Genomic DNA, 15,553 nt, shown 5'->3' with positions numbered 1-15,553 from the left:
CTGCCGATGCTCGGTAATGAAAGCGCGCGCTGCTCTGATCGATCATGACGTTACCATGAGAACGGGAGGCTGAGAGAACGAGGAAATATCTTCACCTTTGAGCTTCCTCAATGCTCAGCAGAACGACGAGGGAGAACAGAGGAGAGCCGGAACGAACGGAGAGATCCATCTTCGGGATGTGTGTGGTTCCCGTCTGTGTTTGGAGAGACTCTGAACGGCGCCGGAGAGAAGATGGATTACTCACTGTCAGTGAAGCAAGGCCCAATAATACATATTTATATAATAATATTTCACAGTAAAGTTAAAAATTAATATTGCTAAATAAAAATAATAAAATAATACATATTTATATAATAATATTTCACAGTAAAGTGAAAAATAAATTAAGGAAAAGAATCCTCAATAAATATAAATAAAAAAATATTTTTACTTATTAAATTTAATTGTAGCCTTTGCAGTTTGATTATAGCGCTAAGCCTTATTACGATTTTGGTTTTATTTCACCCAATAATGAGGTCAAGTGATAACAATATAACTTACAAAAATGCTGAAATGTTTGTTGCATAATACCTGCTGTTTTTCAAAAAAAAAATTTGTTGTTGTTTGTCTGATCACATTGCATGCCTAAAGCTGTGGAGAAACATGTTTAGCAGCCGAGGGTCAAAGGTCTTTTAATTAGCATGAGATGTTCTGCTGAATAAGAAGGTGCGTTGTTTGTTTGTTTTTTATGCAGAATTGTGAATAAATATGTAGAAACTAATACAGTTTAACCACTTTAAAGAATATATTTACATGATGCTCACAGTCTGGTCAAGGGGATTTTGGGGGCGACGTGCGATATGCGTGTGTGTGTGTGTGGGTGTGTGTGGTTTGGACTGGCTTTAGTATCATATGTCCCAGCTCTGTATGCTGAGATACTCAATACCTGAGCGTCTCACACAAAGCCTCATCTGAACCTGAGAGCTGATGCTGGACGAGAGACGGCTGCTTCAACTATTTTTATACCACTGCCAAATATAGAAGCACAAATGCAAGTATTCATGTGATATTATTCTAGATCGTATAAAAAAAACATAACAAAAAAAATAAAATTATATTACCCTGACTTTTATTGAATAAGATTTTTATTACCCTGACATCTTACATCACCAAAACATAAATACAGTTATCTAATAAATTAGGATCCAAAAAAAACATTAAAGTTATATGGCCTTTGACAATGTGGCAGTATTATGTCAAATATATATTTATAAAAATATATATATATATATAAAATATCTTATGATCATTATTGCCAATGGCAACTTTAATTAACACTGTACCAAAATAATTTTGGCAGCTGTGGTTGCCAGATTACTTTTGTAAAAAATACAGAAAAAACTGTAAACACAAACGGCCAAAAACTGTAAATTTTTACAGTATAAAACTGTTATTTACCTTTGAATGTAAACCAGTAAATTCAACAACGCACACTGCTATTAAAATTGTTTTGTACCTTTAACATACTGACATAATAAAGAAAAAAAGCCACATGAAGAATTGAAGTTCATCACAAGTAGCTTCGCCACAAGCAGAAGTTTATATTAATATATAGAAGGTGCACAAAGTCATTCATGCAAACACAAAACACCATCATGGTGACAGAATACTTAAACAATTCAATAAAACTTTCATTAAACAGCAGAAGATGTATAAAGCCCAAATGTACAACTGATATAAAAAACTATTATAAATGATTATTTATATACTTTCAAATGTGGAGCGTCACACAGGGAATTCTGTCAGTTTACAGTTTTTGACTGTAAATTATACATTGTGTGCTGTTTTTTTTATTTGTAAAAACTGTAAAATTAACAGTTTTACTGTAAAATTTGAAATGTCTGGTTAGAATCATTTATTTTTCCAGGATTACTGTCAAACTATTAACAATTTCAACTTTAATCATATTCAAAAAAAATGCAAATATAAAAAAAAAATTACTTAAAAAAACTTAGATTCACAACCAATGCTATTATAATTAATAAATTACTTAATACAAACATCTCTCTTTAGTTTTGCATTACAACATAAAAATGTTACAAAAGTCTCATTGGTCCCTAAAATACTTTCATTTCACTTATTATATATGATGTCTTATTTTTCTCTATACTGATTTCGGGGTGAAATATGACCCAGCCTTTCTGCCAGAAGAGAGCAGCTTGCTTAAGACCAGTCTACTGGACTCCTAACAGAAACTGAAGCTGTTTTCTTGTAAAAATGATGCAAAAATGTCACTAATGGAAAGTATTCCGAGAGCATTTGTGCGCCGTTGTGTTTTTACATTCTTATGGTTCAGACCGGTCCGTGACAGTGATGTTCCCGTCCGCTGAGCGAAGTCTTAATTACATTTGAACCGATATTGATCTGCTATTGTAACATGCCGCCCGCGGGCGCCGCGGTGACGTCACGCCGGACTCCCGGTAACGGAGCTGATCCTCCACGCGCTCTGCACTCACTCAGCCGCTGGAAACAACGGCACATGAGGGACGTAAGACGGTGAACTGCTGAGGCTTTGCGCTTTTCCTGCTCTCTGGTCGGGTTTGCGGTGGATTACGCGCGCGCTGGACGAGCTCTTGTGTTTACTGAAGAAGATGAGCGGTTTGAGAGATGAAGCTCGCGCTGAACGCCCCTCGGGTGAGTGAGTGAGTGAGTGAGGGGTTCGTTTACACCTTTCTGACAACCATGCGTGGGTTTATTTATCAAAGTTGTCAGTTAAACACCTGCTCCACCTGAGTGAACTTTAATTCTCTCAGAAATAAATTATTATTATTAATGTTATAGAATTTGCTCGGGCATTCGGATAATAGTTTAAACCCCTTTAATACTTTCGGTCTCAGAAGAGAGTCCAGATTCAGATCTCTGCGGGTTTGAAAAGGTTCAGCAGCTGCTGGTGGACAGATAAGCAAAGTGCTCAGGATATTAATTATTATTTTTGATTTAATAGCCTCTCTGTGGTAGATTAATTATGTGCGAGGCATACACAGAAAAAAAAAAATGTAGAGAGTTTACAAACTAAAATAGTCGGAAAACTATGATAAATCTTCAATAATTATAAATTAATTTGAGTTAAACGTGAAATTTTGAAGTATCTGAAATATGAAGTATTTTCTTGTACAATAATCCAAAAGCTAAGGGAAATGTTTTATTATTCTAGATTGCACTGTTTGTATTATTATTATTATTATTTAATTATATATTATTGAAAGGTGGGTGGAGGGTCCTGTTTAAATGTTTTTATACTGAAACATATCCAGCTCCCATTTTAGTCCAAAATCAAAAGACCAGAAAAGTTTGATGTTAAATGAAAATGCTTTGATTTTGGGAAGTGAATTATATGTCTCAGACATGCTCTTGAAGTTTCTGGAAAATTCACTCATTTTTCAACAAATGCTTCTGTCATGCCCTGTTTCAAGTATCATGGTATTAATGAGTCAGCAGAGCTTTCTGTTGACATGGCTTACTCTGATGCATCTTCTCTCTGTCTCTGTGACGTTCATGAATGAACCGTATATTGATGGCTATAAACAGTGAGTTTCAGTTAACAGTCTGTGCAGCACAGGATCATTTCTTCATGCTGGCCGCTAATGTTCACTTGTCTGGTTATTAAAGGAGATGTTGGCTTAAGTGTTTATCTTATGCAGAAATCATTCTCCTGAGTGTGCTCTGCTTTGAGAGGCTGCACACGTCACTTGTGTGTGTGTGTGTGTGTGTGTGTGTGTGTGTGTGTGTGAGGGACACTGTAGTAAAGCAAATTGATCCATAATTAGAAGCATGCACCCAGAGCTTTAAGCAAACAGTGGAGTGTTTCATATTGACTTTATATTCCTGGAGAGTTTGAATGTGATACAGTGAAAACATGATCACTGGACTCAGATGTGCTGTTATTATAATCTCCTGGGATTGTTACAAGAGCGTTCCAGCATTAGCCGATTATTTGCTCTGGGTTTGGCCATGTAAGGTGTGTGTTTCTCCAAGAATAAACCAAACAGCCCAACAGTCCAGTGAAACCACACCTCACTTATACGTATTCACTTTACACTATATACATATAAACAAAGATTTAGATGTTATTTATTGACAGTTGTCTCATCTGCTAAAGATCTGAAATTTTATAAAGATTTTGGTTTATTTATTTATTTGTAAAGATATTGGTTTGTTTTATGTAATAAGTCAAATTCTACTGCTGTGTTCACTGGAAATTGTTAACTGAAACTAAAACTATTAAAATTTGTTTTAGGGAACTGAAATAAAGTGGAAATACTATAAATATTTCATGAAAAATTGGCACTTATGCCGATGAGATTACAAACTTACTAAAATTACTAAAACTATCACTGAATTAAAAATGACAACAGTACAAAATAACCATGATATAAAATATAATATATAACAATTTGTCTAAAATAAATACAGTAATTCAAAATATTACTAAGTATATAAAAGTATAAATAATGCTAAAATAACACTGATGTAAATAAAAAACATTATGAGAGTAGAATGACAAGAAAAAGAGTAAATAATAACATAATTGTAATTTTCTCTGGTTCACCTTTATATAAAATTCAATTTAGTTTATTTAATTTAGTCTGTTGATAGAAAAGTGGAAACAGTCATTACTGAATAAATTACTTCCCCCTCTCTGTGTGTGTGTGTGTGTGTGTGTGTGTGTGTGTGTGTGTGTGTGTGTGTGTGTGTGTGTGTGTGTGTGTGTTATCAGTAATGAGAGACAAAAACATCTCTGATTTCTAGGTTGCTGAATCAATTGTTTGTGCAACTTAACCGTCCCAAATTCTTCACTTATGAGATCGCTTATTTGACGTAGTTGACTATGTAGGGTGCACGCAGTGAAGAAGCTCTCTGTGTGTTTCTTCTGTCTGCTGTATTTACTGCGCTCTGTGTTTCAGTGCGGTGGTCAGGGGATCATTCTCACGGCTGTCACTGACTGTCACATGACACATACAGTATGTGATTAGAAACACAGCATGTGTGGGCCGATCGGATCTCCCTCAAAGCACATTGAAAGTGTATTTGTATTCAGGTAGGGCTGTGAATCACTGCTTCGTCTCATGAGAATCACACACACACACACACACCTGAATGGATTAAACAGAGCGGTGCCATTTCCCCGAGAAAGAAAATGCCGCTTTTGAGGAAAACGGTTATTACTTTAAAGAAAACATTGCTTACACTATTTTTGGCTGCTAGTTTATGTATAGTAAAATATGTGACCCTGGACCACAAAACCAGTCATAAGGGTCAATTTTCGAAATTAAGATTTATACATCATCTGAAAGCTTAATAAATAAGCTCTCCATTGATGTATGGTTTATTAGGATCGGACAATATTTGGTCGAGATACAACTTTTTGAATATCTGGAATCTGAGGGTGCAAAAAAATCTAATACTGAAAAAATTGCCTTTAAAGTTGTCCAAATGAATTCTTAACAATACATATTACTTATCAAAAATTTAGTTTTGATATATTTACGGTAGGAAATTTACAAAATATCTTCATGGAACATGATCTTTACTTAATATCCTAATGAACGATAATTTAAACCCATAAAATGTTTTATTGGCTATTGCTAAAAATATACCCCAGCGACTTAAGCCTGGTTTTGTGCTCCAGGGTCATATATAAATGACGCTGGATGGTGATTAGCTCTCGGTGCCATATATCACATAGAGACTCAGTTGGTCACCGAAAACAAGCTTTCAAACATGTGCATGTCAATTCAATGAGGTTTGAGCGTCACTGTGGGAATCTTTTCCTAAATACAGTCTGTTTCTCACGTAAAGCTACTATATGGCTTATGAAGGCTTGGAATATAGTGCATATGAGTCCTTTGACAACTATTGTAATGCTTTTGAAGCATGATGATTTCTGCTACTTTTGTTGAATTGAAACAAGAAGCTCAAAAACTTTTCAGAATATCTTTTTTTTTTTCACAGAAAAAAAAGTTAAAGACTGAGTGGAATATTGTTTGAATATTTAAGTGAACTATTCCTTTAACATTTTAAAACACTTTTGATTCTTCACAGTAACTCAGTTCTTCTGATTCTGTTCTAATTGATTCAGTTCATTCAGAAACTTTTGAGTCTTTTTTTTTTTTTTTATTTTTAGCACAGAATAGCATCCAATGCTTACTCAATGTTGTATTGTGTCCTGAAATCTTTCCAGCAGCTTGTAAATAATGTTATTTTTAATGTGTATTTGTTCAGTAGTTTTGTATACAGTCTCTATAAGCTCATCTAACTGATTATGTTAGTTTACAGCCCTTCTTTATGAAGTCATGATGTTTTAAGCACCCATAATAGCATCTGCCCTGGTACTTCAGTACAAACTCATCACATACTGAATTTATTAAATAATTAATCAGGAGTGAATGCAATGCGAAACTGATGCAATGAAACCAATTCTTGTAATAGAAACAGCCAGATTGCACATGGTGCTAATCATTAACGTGACTTCTTGAGCTCATTTGAGTAATTTAAGAATGATTAATCTATGGTAATGAGCCTTTTTCAGATTTCATCGCCGAGGGCAGAAAGAATCATTGAGTCTCAGATGTAAGTCTGACAGGTTTTGAGCTTATTTATTGATTTGTACTTTGTTACATTATTTATTTATAACGTATAATATCATATTTATGTGTTTGATTCTACTTTTTATACTTATTTATTCATATGTATGTGCATGACGTCTTCTCTTATAGCTGTTCTTTACTTTGTTCATAATTCGAAGTAAGGACAATAATAGAACTCGTCTTTGATGTTGTTTGAATATTAATGAAGCTCTAGATAATGAAAGACCTGGGATGTGGGCTGCTTTTATAATGGACAGCAGAGAAACACAGCAGAAAATGGCTGGTTGCTATTGTTATTAGTGGTGCCTGATAAAGCGTCGCAAGCATTAGTGCTTGTGCAACTTCTTGTCCTGCACCAATTGTGCAGCTTGAAGTTGTGCTTTAGGTGATCAGACCATGTTCACCTGGAAAACCATAAAACAGGTGAAACAAATCCAATATCTAGAGACCAGGAGATCACAGAGATGAAGATGCAGGACTCTTTCATGTCAGACTGGAAGAAAACATCTAGAGAACCTTGGCAACCGCATAGCAACGCCCTGGCAACAGCATCATGATGGGATGTTTTGCATGGTTGGGCACCAATCACATTTTTCTTAAGAAAATCTCATTCAGAAAAGTACAGTCGTTCAGATTCTCTCTCGCTCTGTGTGTTTGTGTGTGTGTGTGTGTGTGTTTGTGTGTGTGTGTGTGGGTGGATTTGTTGCATAAAAGACTGTCTCTTACAACTCATGATGGTCATGCTCTTATTTAAATAATTTAACTCCATTGTTATAAACAATATGTAATTAAAGGGGTCATATGATGCTTTTTTAAAGATCATTATTCAGAATATTTTGCCAAACACAACATTTCAACATTCTTTAATGTTCAAAAAAAAAAAAAAAAAAACCACATTATTTTTTAAGTACTGTACATTATTGTAGGTCCTCTATGCCCTGTCTCTCTCAAACATGTCGTTTTCTACAAAGTCCCTCCCCCACAAAAACACACTCCTCTAAAATTTCAAAACACACACAGCACATTGATATTCTCAAAACACCAAAAACACTCTTTAAAAGTAACAACGCCCCTTTCCATAATAGCGAGCTTCATTTTTCAAAATAAATGTAAAGACGGTTAATAATGTCCTTAGTTTTACCATCAGTTCAAGCCTGAAAGGGGAACAGAGTCGCGTGACAGACAGACGTATGTGTTTGACAGTTTAGACAGCTGACTCCACTGTGTGACCCTGCCTCTCTCTCTCCGCAAATAAAAACTCTGCATTTGAACATTCAATAGCAAATACTTAAACTAATAACAAAACATACTTACAGTAGCAGATTCAGAAGCGCCAGATTGTTGTAGCAAAGTCAGAATTACCTCCTCTCCTAGGTTCACGAAACGGTCGTCCATAAAATGCGTTGCTGTTCTGTTGTAAGTAATCTTAAAGATTCCTAAATGCATCTACTTTCGGAAAGGCCAAATAAAGTGATTTTGCTTTCGCCCTAGACACACATGACTGCTTCAACACTAACTGCGGTTACTGAAACCACGCCTTCTTTCTTTCGTGAACATTTGGGCGGCATTATGCAAATATTTCCACATAGTGACGTAGAGATGTGGGGACATGTTAGGACGAGCCGTTTTAGGTGGCGTGGCAGAGTCTCAACTTTGATATAGAATATCTCTTTGGTTTTGAGTCTTTGCAACTTAAGGGATCTTATCTATGCACAATCAGCTTGTAACACTCCAAAGAGAAAGGAAAACTTGAAATCGCATCATATGACCCCTTTAAAAAACACAGTCAGCCACTGACAAAAAAGTAGGCTATTTAAGGAGACAGTATCTTTTTCAATAATTATTTTATAATTTATATAATATATGATGTTTATATAAATAACAGTTACATTTTAACCTTTTGTTTATTAAAATGTATAATATTTTTAAAGTTGTGTATTAATATTTACTGTATTATAGTTTATTATATTTAGAATATTTATTATATAATTTTTTGTAATTTTGTTTTTTAATTAATTTAATTGCAATTTTTGTCTGCTTTAAAATCAGTGCGGATTGACTGTTAGATGTGATCATCTCTGTTTTGTTCTGTCTTGGTTGTAAGGCAGCATTAAAGGGATACTCCACCCCAAAATGAAATTTTGTCATTATTCACTTCGTCATTCCAAACCCGTAAAAGCTTTGTTCAACTTCGGAACACAATTTAAGATATTTTGGATGAAAACCGGGAGGCTTGTAACTGTCCCATAGACTGCCAAGTAAATAACAATGTCAAGGTCCAGAAAAGTATGAAAAGCATCGTCAAAATAGTCCATATGCCATCAGTGATTTAACCGTAATGTTTTGAAGTAACGAGAATACTTTTTGTACTCAAAGAAAATGAAAATAACAATTTGTCTCCTCTGTGTCTCTCCACATCAGTGTAGCGCCATTTTGGCAATTCTCTCATTGCTTCATGACGTTACGGTTGAATCACTGATGGCAGATGGACTATTCTGACAATGCTTTTCACACTTTTCTGGACCTTGACACTGTAACTTACTTGGCAGTCTATGGGACAGTCACAAGCCTCCCGGTTTTCATTCTAAATATCTTAAATTGTGTTCCAAAGACGAACGGAGCTTTTACGGGTTTGGAACCACATGGGGGTAAGTGATTAATGACAAAATTTTCATTTTGGGGTGGAGTAACCCTTGGAATCATGCTGCTCCTTTGCTTGTTGGAAACTTTATTAGTTGGAATGTATTAGTCTACAAGTTGCTAACTCATCACTGAATAGCTGCACTATACTGTATAAATGTGGTTAAAAAATGTAGTTAAAACTTAGTAGCGCCATTCCACCCAAACTCTGAATGACACATGCAGTAATGGAAAAATACTCTTTTGCGTGTGGAAACATCAGCCTGAAGCAGTAATGCTTGTTTGAAAACACAAACACACACATCTGAGCGCTGCGTTCACTAAATCAAGATTTGGAGATGTTTATTTCCTCAGATATTTCTGGCCTCCAGCGACCCTGGATTGATTTTTGACAGTGATTATCTAGCGTTTCTGGCACAGCTGATCTCTGCTGGGGCTCCTCATTCGAGTTGTAATGAATCATCAGAGTTCATCACAAGGACTCTGATCACATTCATGCAGCTACATTTAGTGCTTAGATTCACCATCCTTTGCTTTAATGCTCACTGGACCCCCCACTGGCTTTAACTTTAACACTCAATGTCTAAATGTGAATTTAAAACCTTCTTTCCTTTTGTGTCTATCGTATGTCACATGGTTGACTTTTATGGTGCTATTTGGAGCTTGAAAGTGTAAATCAGAAGCTCGAGTTCCTTTAATGACTCAGGTTTCTCCTGCTCTTTGTTTCTGACACTGACATCCATCGATCCACCAGTTCCTGCCAAAAACGTTTACAGTGTCTGACAGAATTACCCATTCGAACAGCAGTACAACTACTATGAGTCTCACAATGCTGATGTTAAAAAACTCTGACCTTCATCTAGTGCTTCTCCCGTTCCCTCTCAGTGTTTGACAGTGAGTGACAGATTAATGATAGTTGTGGCATTTAGATTTGCAGCATCAGACCTGCTTAAGCCTCGGGTTTCTCCTGCTCTTTGTTTCCGACACCGACGCTCATCGATCCGTCACTTCCTGCCAGAAACGTTTGCAGAGCCTGACAGAATTACCTCAAACTATTAGTCTTCCTCTATCTGTCTGTGACGCTCAGATTAAAGAGCTGTGTGCTCTGACCTTCATCTAACACACACACACACACACACACACACACACACACACACACACACACACACACACACACTCACACTCACACTCACAGAGTTCACTAACCTTACAAGCCCTCTTATCACAGCGCTCTGGCTCCTCCCACCAACTCACCATATAATTTGCATGTCATCACTATAGTAATGGTCGTCATGGAGATGAGCTCTGAAACTTCTGGTCTCTGTTATTAAGTTAATTGAGCTTAATATCTCTGTCTGTCCACACACACACACACACACACACACACGTTCAAGTAAAATGAACTAAATTTCAGAAACTTCCTCAGCTCAAATTTTTAAAACTATATATATAGTGGACATCAAATTTTTCAAGGTCACTGCTTAGTCCTATTTGAAGTTATCCTGACAGGAGTAGAAAGGCACAAACTGGTAAAAAATAATATTTATGGCACTTCGACAGATATGCTTTATGTTAATGTTTTGATAGAAGAAAACAAGATACATTTCAAGTTTCAACATCATTTGTTCTTCAGAGACTCCTCTTCAAAAGAAAGAAGTAATCCGCTGAATGCAGCTGATAGCGAGGAGCCACACTGAAATCCCTGTATCTCTGGAGATAAACCATATATGGGCTTGAAAATTAAGATACCAAAATAAAAGTTTTTTTATTAACAAAAAAAAAAAAAAAAAACAATAAGATATATTTAATACTGTGATGCGTGGGGCGGGGCCGAGAGCCGTGGGAACGGAGCGAGGCCGGTGGAGTGATTGGGAAATGAGCGACACCTGCTCCACTCACCGGTCTCGAGTCCCACAGAGGAGATCGGGAGGATACAAAAGAGGAGCGATGACAGTGAAGGACGAGAGAGGACCAGGCCTGGATTTTATTTTGTGGTTTGGTTTTTGTTTGTGCGCTGCAGTCGCCCGTGAAGGCCTGTCGCGCTGTTTTGTGTTTATTTTGTTATTAAAGTTTTATTTGAGTGTCCGCCGGTTCCCGCCTCCTTCTTCCCGTGATTATGGAGTTTTTATATTGTTACAAATACGTCTTGAGTTGCAGGCATGCAAACTTTGAAGAAAAACTGCAAAAAAAAAAATTTTTTTTCTTTTTTGAACGGTGACCATTGCTAAAGTCAACAGTTTCACTAATAGATCTCTATCTCTTATTATGAATATATTGAATTCATGCAGAGCGTGACAGATATCTGTTAACTGAACTCATATTATCCGACACTTATTGACAAGAGTTTCACTTCTTCAGGAGATCTGCCCTACTGAGTTTTCTTCTCTGTGTCCTTTATCGGTTTCTTTCATATCCCTTCCCTCAGTCCCTGTGGATTTCTCCAAGTATGGAATTATGGGTAGGATTTCTGTGTTAGTATTGCAGCAGAGCATACAAAGTATGAAACTGACCCCAGACGGAGCTCAGACAACACACACACTCTCTCAAAGCACACACATGCTCGAGCCCATCTGGCTGGGAGTGATCGAGCCGCTCACGGATCTGTGAAGTCCTCTCGTTCCTCCAGGTCACCATCTGATTTACATGCGCAGTGTTTCTACTTATAGAATCCATAGACGTTCCAGTCTGTCAGGATTCCGGAAGGCCATATGCTGAGAAAGCCTGAGAGGAAAGAGTCTTGCTGTTGATTCCATATTAAAATACTTAGGCTTGAGCATAAGAGCAATTTTACCATGGTTAAGAAGGTAAAAGACACCATGGTAAAACTCGAGTGGCTTATTGCTTCAATAACGGAGCTACATGAAACAGCATCTATATTTATATGCATTACCATGACTATGATTAGATGTAGACTGAATCGCAGAATTCAGTTATTAAAACGTAATTTAGATAATGCAAAATTTAAATGAAATGTTTTGATGTAATATATATATATATATATATATATATCTATATATATAGATATATATATAATATATATATATATATATATATATTTTATTTTTTTTTCCTTTTTATTTACTAAATTTAAATTTGTATTAAAGATTAAATTTTATAATAATATGTATATATATAAGATATATATATATATATATATATATATATATATATACATATATCTATATATATATATATATATATATCTATATATATCTATTATATATATATAAAACAATTTCATTGGACTCTTATTTTAATTATTTAATTGTTAAAAATTGTATAATTTCAGTTGATTTGACATGTTTTTCAATTTTAAAATTTAATGAAACCATAAAATATAGTACAATTTAAAAAAAATAAAAATAAAATATGGAACTTGGCGGAAAAAATGGAAAAATAAAATAAAACTGAACTCATTCGGCCTTATTTATCATTTATATTTAGCTCATCAGATCAAACTGGATCTTTACATGACGTTCAACACCTTTAAATAGCACTTTGGTTATTCTCTCTGTTAATGGAAACCTCAAATGCAATTTAGTGAGAAACGCTTTCAGAGGAGGATAATGTAACTGAAAGTAAACAAATTAGCAGTTTGACTCAGTATTGTTGAGCTTCTGTGTCAGTATGTGAGTTTGAGCTCGAGCTCATATCTCAGGAGACAGAAATACAGAATTGGGGGGGGGGGGGTAATCTTCAGGCCGACTGCACAAACACACACACACAAACACACAAAAAAAACAAACAAAAACACACACAGAACAAATCAAAATACCTACTTCACTTTCCTCAGGTGTAGGACGGCTCCACAGATAATGAACCAGGAGATCTGAGTAATGAAATAAACTCTCTGCAAGCGTTTCCTGTGCAGAAATCCACAAGGACTTGACAGTGAAGGCATTCTGGGAAGAAATGAGCATGTAAGTGCAATTAAACGCTGAAACGCCAATGAAGAACATTAGATTGAACTCATCAATGCACACTATCATCAATAACTATCAACCAACTTAAAAACCATAAATAACATACATTCCATTTCCACACTCTTTCCAATATCATAAATATCACATATACGCTTCTACGACTCTCAAATAGCGAATCGAAAGCGAATGCAGCACATGTGAGATTCCAGATGCCAAAAATGACTGCAAGTTCATTAACGCAGCAGCTGGGAATCGCAATAGCTCTTATGCATAACTTCATGCAAACTCAGTATTTGAGATTGAAGCGTTAGCTGTTTAGTTTGTGCATGCGAGCATGTGAGTGTATATTTCAGTGTGTGTACTGTATGGGAGATTTAGATGAGTATGGCTTCTATTTATTCAACATTCCTTTGAGCTCCGTGGAGAACTGAAGGGCTTGCAGTGTAATGTCTCTCAGCTGTGTGCTGGATTGACGCCTACATTAACACCACCAAACACCCCGGAGAACCTCAGTCATCTGCACACCCTCCTGAACAGCTAACCTCGGCTAACAGAATAAAAAGGTTCTCCATTGGCATTCATGGTTCCATGAAGAACATTTAACATCCATAGAATCTTTCCATTCCACAAAAAAAAGTTTCTTTAGGTTCAAATGTTCTTTAGCTAAGAAAAAAAAAGTTTTTTTTAAGAACTGTTCACTGAAAGATTCTTTGGGGAACCAAAAATTGTGGTTCTACACTCTTAAAAATGAAGGTTCTGTATCGGTATGGATGGTTCCATTTAGAACCTTCAACACCCATGAAACCTTTCCATTGCACTAAAGGCCCCGGTATACTTCAAACGAAATCGAAGAACAAACTGATATGACATCATTCCGAACAAAATCAGGAGTTTGTTTTGGCAGTTCGAAACGGCTCACCAAAGCGAACTTTCTGGGGGAATTCGCTTTGGCTCCTAAACACCTTTGAGATTCCATTGCTCTGTGAAGGTTACGCAATCGGTGGGTATGTTCTGAAACTCCACCTTCTTTGACATGCAATTTGTTTTTCTCGGTTCATTCCTCATTCTGCGGAGGTCATTCAGGAGAGCAACATCTCCTGAATACCTGAGCTGCACAAATATATGCGCACCTGTCCGATCATTCGTGGAGAGACTTTAAAGATAGACAGTAGAGACAGAGATAATAGAGACAGTATTTCATCCTAGAAAGAAATAGCATCCAACAGCCAGTTTGCATTAGTATTACTTAAAGAAATAGCAATGAAGCTTGGTTTGTCGACGACCCTGAAGTTATGCAAAAAAGCGAAGCAGAGAAACATCCGAGACAAGTTTCCAAAGCCATGAAAAGAATGAAATGAAGGAGTAAAAGATATAAGGAGTAGAAGAAGTACCAATCAATACTTGTTTCAAATAAATGTGTACAAGTACTGGTTTTCATACTGGCAGTATGTAAAAGTGTTGTAGTCTTTAAAAATCAATAAGTCAATTAAAGCTGGTATAAAAAGTAAATGAAAAAAAAAACATTTTTCGAATTATATACAATAATAACTCCTTGTTCATGTTGTTTTTTAGCAAAACTAATTTTCATCCAGTTAAATAAAATAAATGAACACTAAGTAAGAATAAAGTTAAAGAACAAACTGAGTTTGCCTATATTAAAGTTTTTTCCCACAAACATGCTAAAGTTTATGGGAATGTAAATCAGACTTAGCGCAGGAAGCCATTCACATACTTCCCAAATTGGTGATAAAGGGCAGGCTTAATGATTTATGGTTTTTTTTTTCTATGTGCAATAACATGATAACTTCACTCTGAACTGCTGCTAATCATGATTCATCAAAAAATCTATAAATATTCTGACCATTGGGGCCTTCTTGTTGATAGCTTCCTGTATTCGAAAATAGATTGCGTGAAAATGAAAATAACGATTGGGTGGGTACGAGTTGCAAAATTGGTACAGCCTACTTATCACAACATTGTCATCGCAGACGCTAATTTATTCAAACGTCTCGCTACCGAACTACCTACAGTAGCTTAATTTTTTGGAGGAATAAGAGAAAGCACCCATTTGATAAATGAGCCAGTAGTGAGAAACAATAACTTTTAAGAAATATATTTGTTGATAAACGAACCCAACACTGGCTATGTCCTTGCTGGAGTGTGATGTGATTTGTGTCATGTGCAGGTGCGATGGATCGCGTGCAAACCAATAGGGTGTCGGAATGGTATATGTTTATACTTCTCATCCAACCACAATCAAATTCACTTCATCCGGATGGCATGATTTATCTGGATTGGGTATTTTTTTTATTTTTTTTTTTTGAATGATGACAAGCCGGAATGAAAACAAGGAGAAATGAAATA

At 35.9% G+C, this 15,553-nt stretch overlaps 1 protein-coding gene across 1 annotated transcript in view; it reads left to right on the top strand.

The window, feature by feature from the left end:
- The first annotated feature begins 2,055 nt into the window (after positions 1-2,055).
- LOC109101125 (glucagon receptor-like) overlaps positions 2,056-15,553 on the top strand; it is a 35,062-nt gene continuing 21,564 nt past the window's right edge. Inside the window, exon 1 of the mRNA XM_042719511.1 lies at positions 2,056-2,673. The gene's annotated coding sequence lies outside the window, so the exon portion shown is untranslated. The remainder of the gene's footprint in view (positions 2,674-15,553) is intronic.

This window comes from Cyprinus carpio, chromosome B3 (genome assembly GCF_018340385.1).
Source record: "Cyprinus carpio isolate SPL01 chromosome B3, ASM1834038v1, whole genome shotgun sequence".
NCBI lineage: Eukaryota > Metazoa > Chordata > Actinopteri > Cypriniformes > Cyprinidae > Cyprinus > Cyprinus carpio.
Note: the sequence above shows the minus strand (reverse complement) of the source record. Positions and strands in the feature narration are given on the sequence as shown.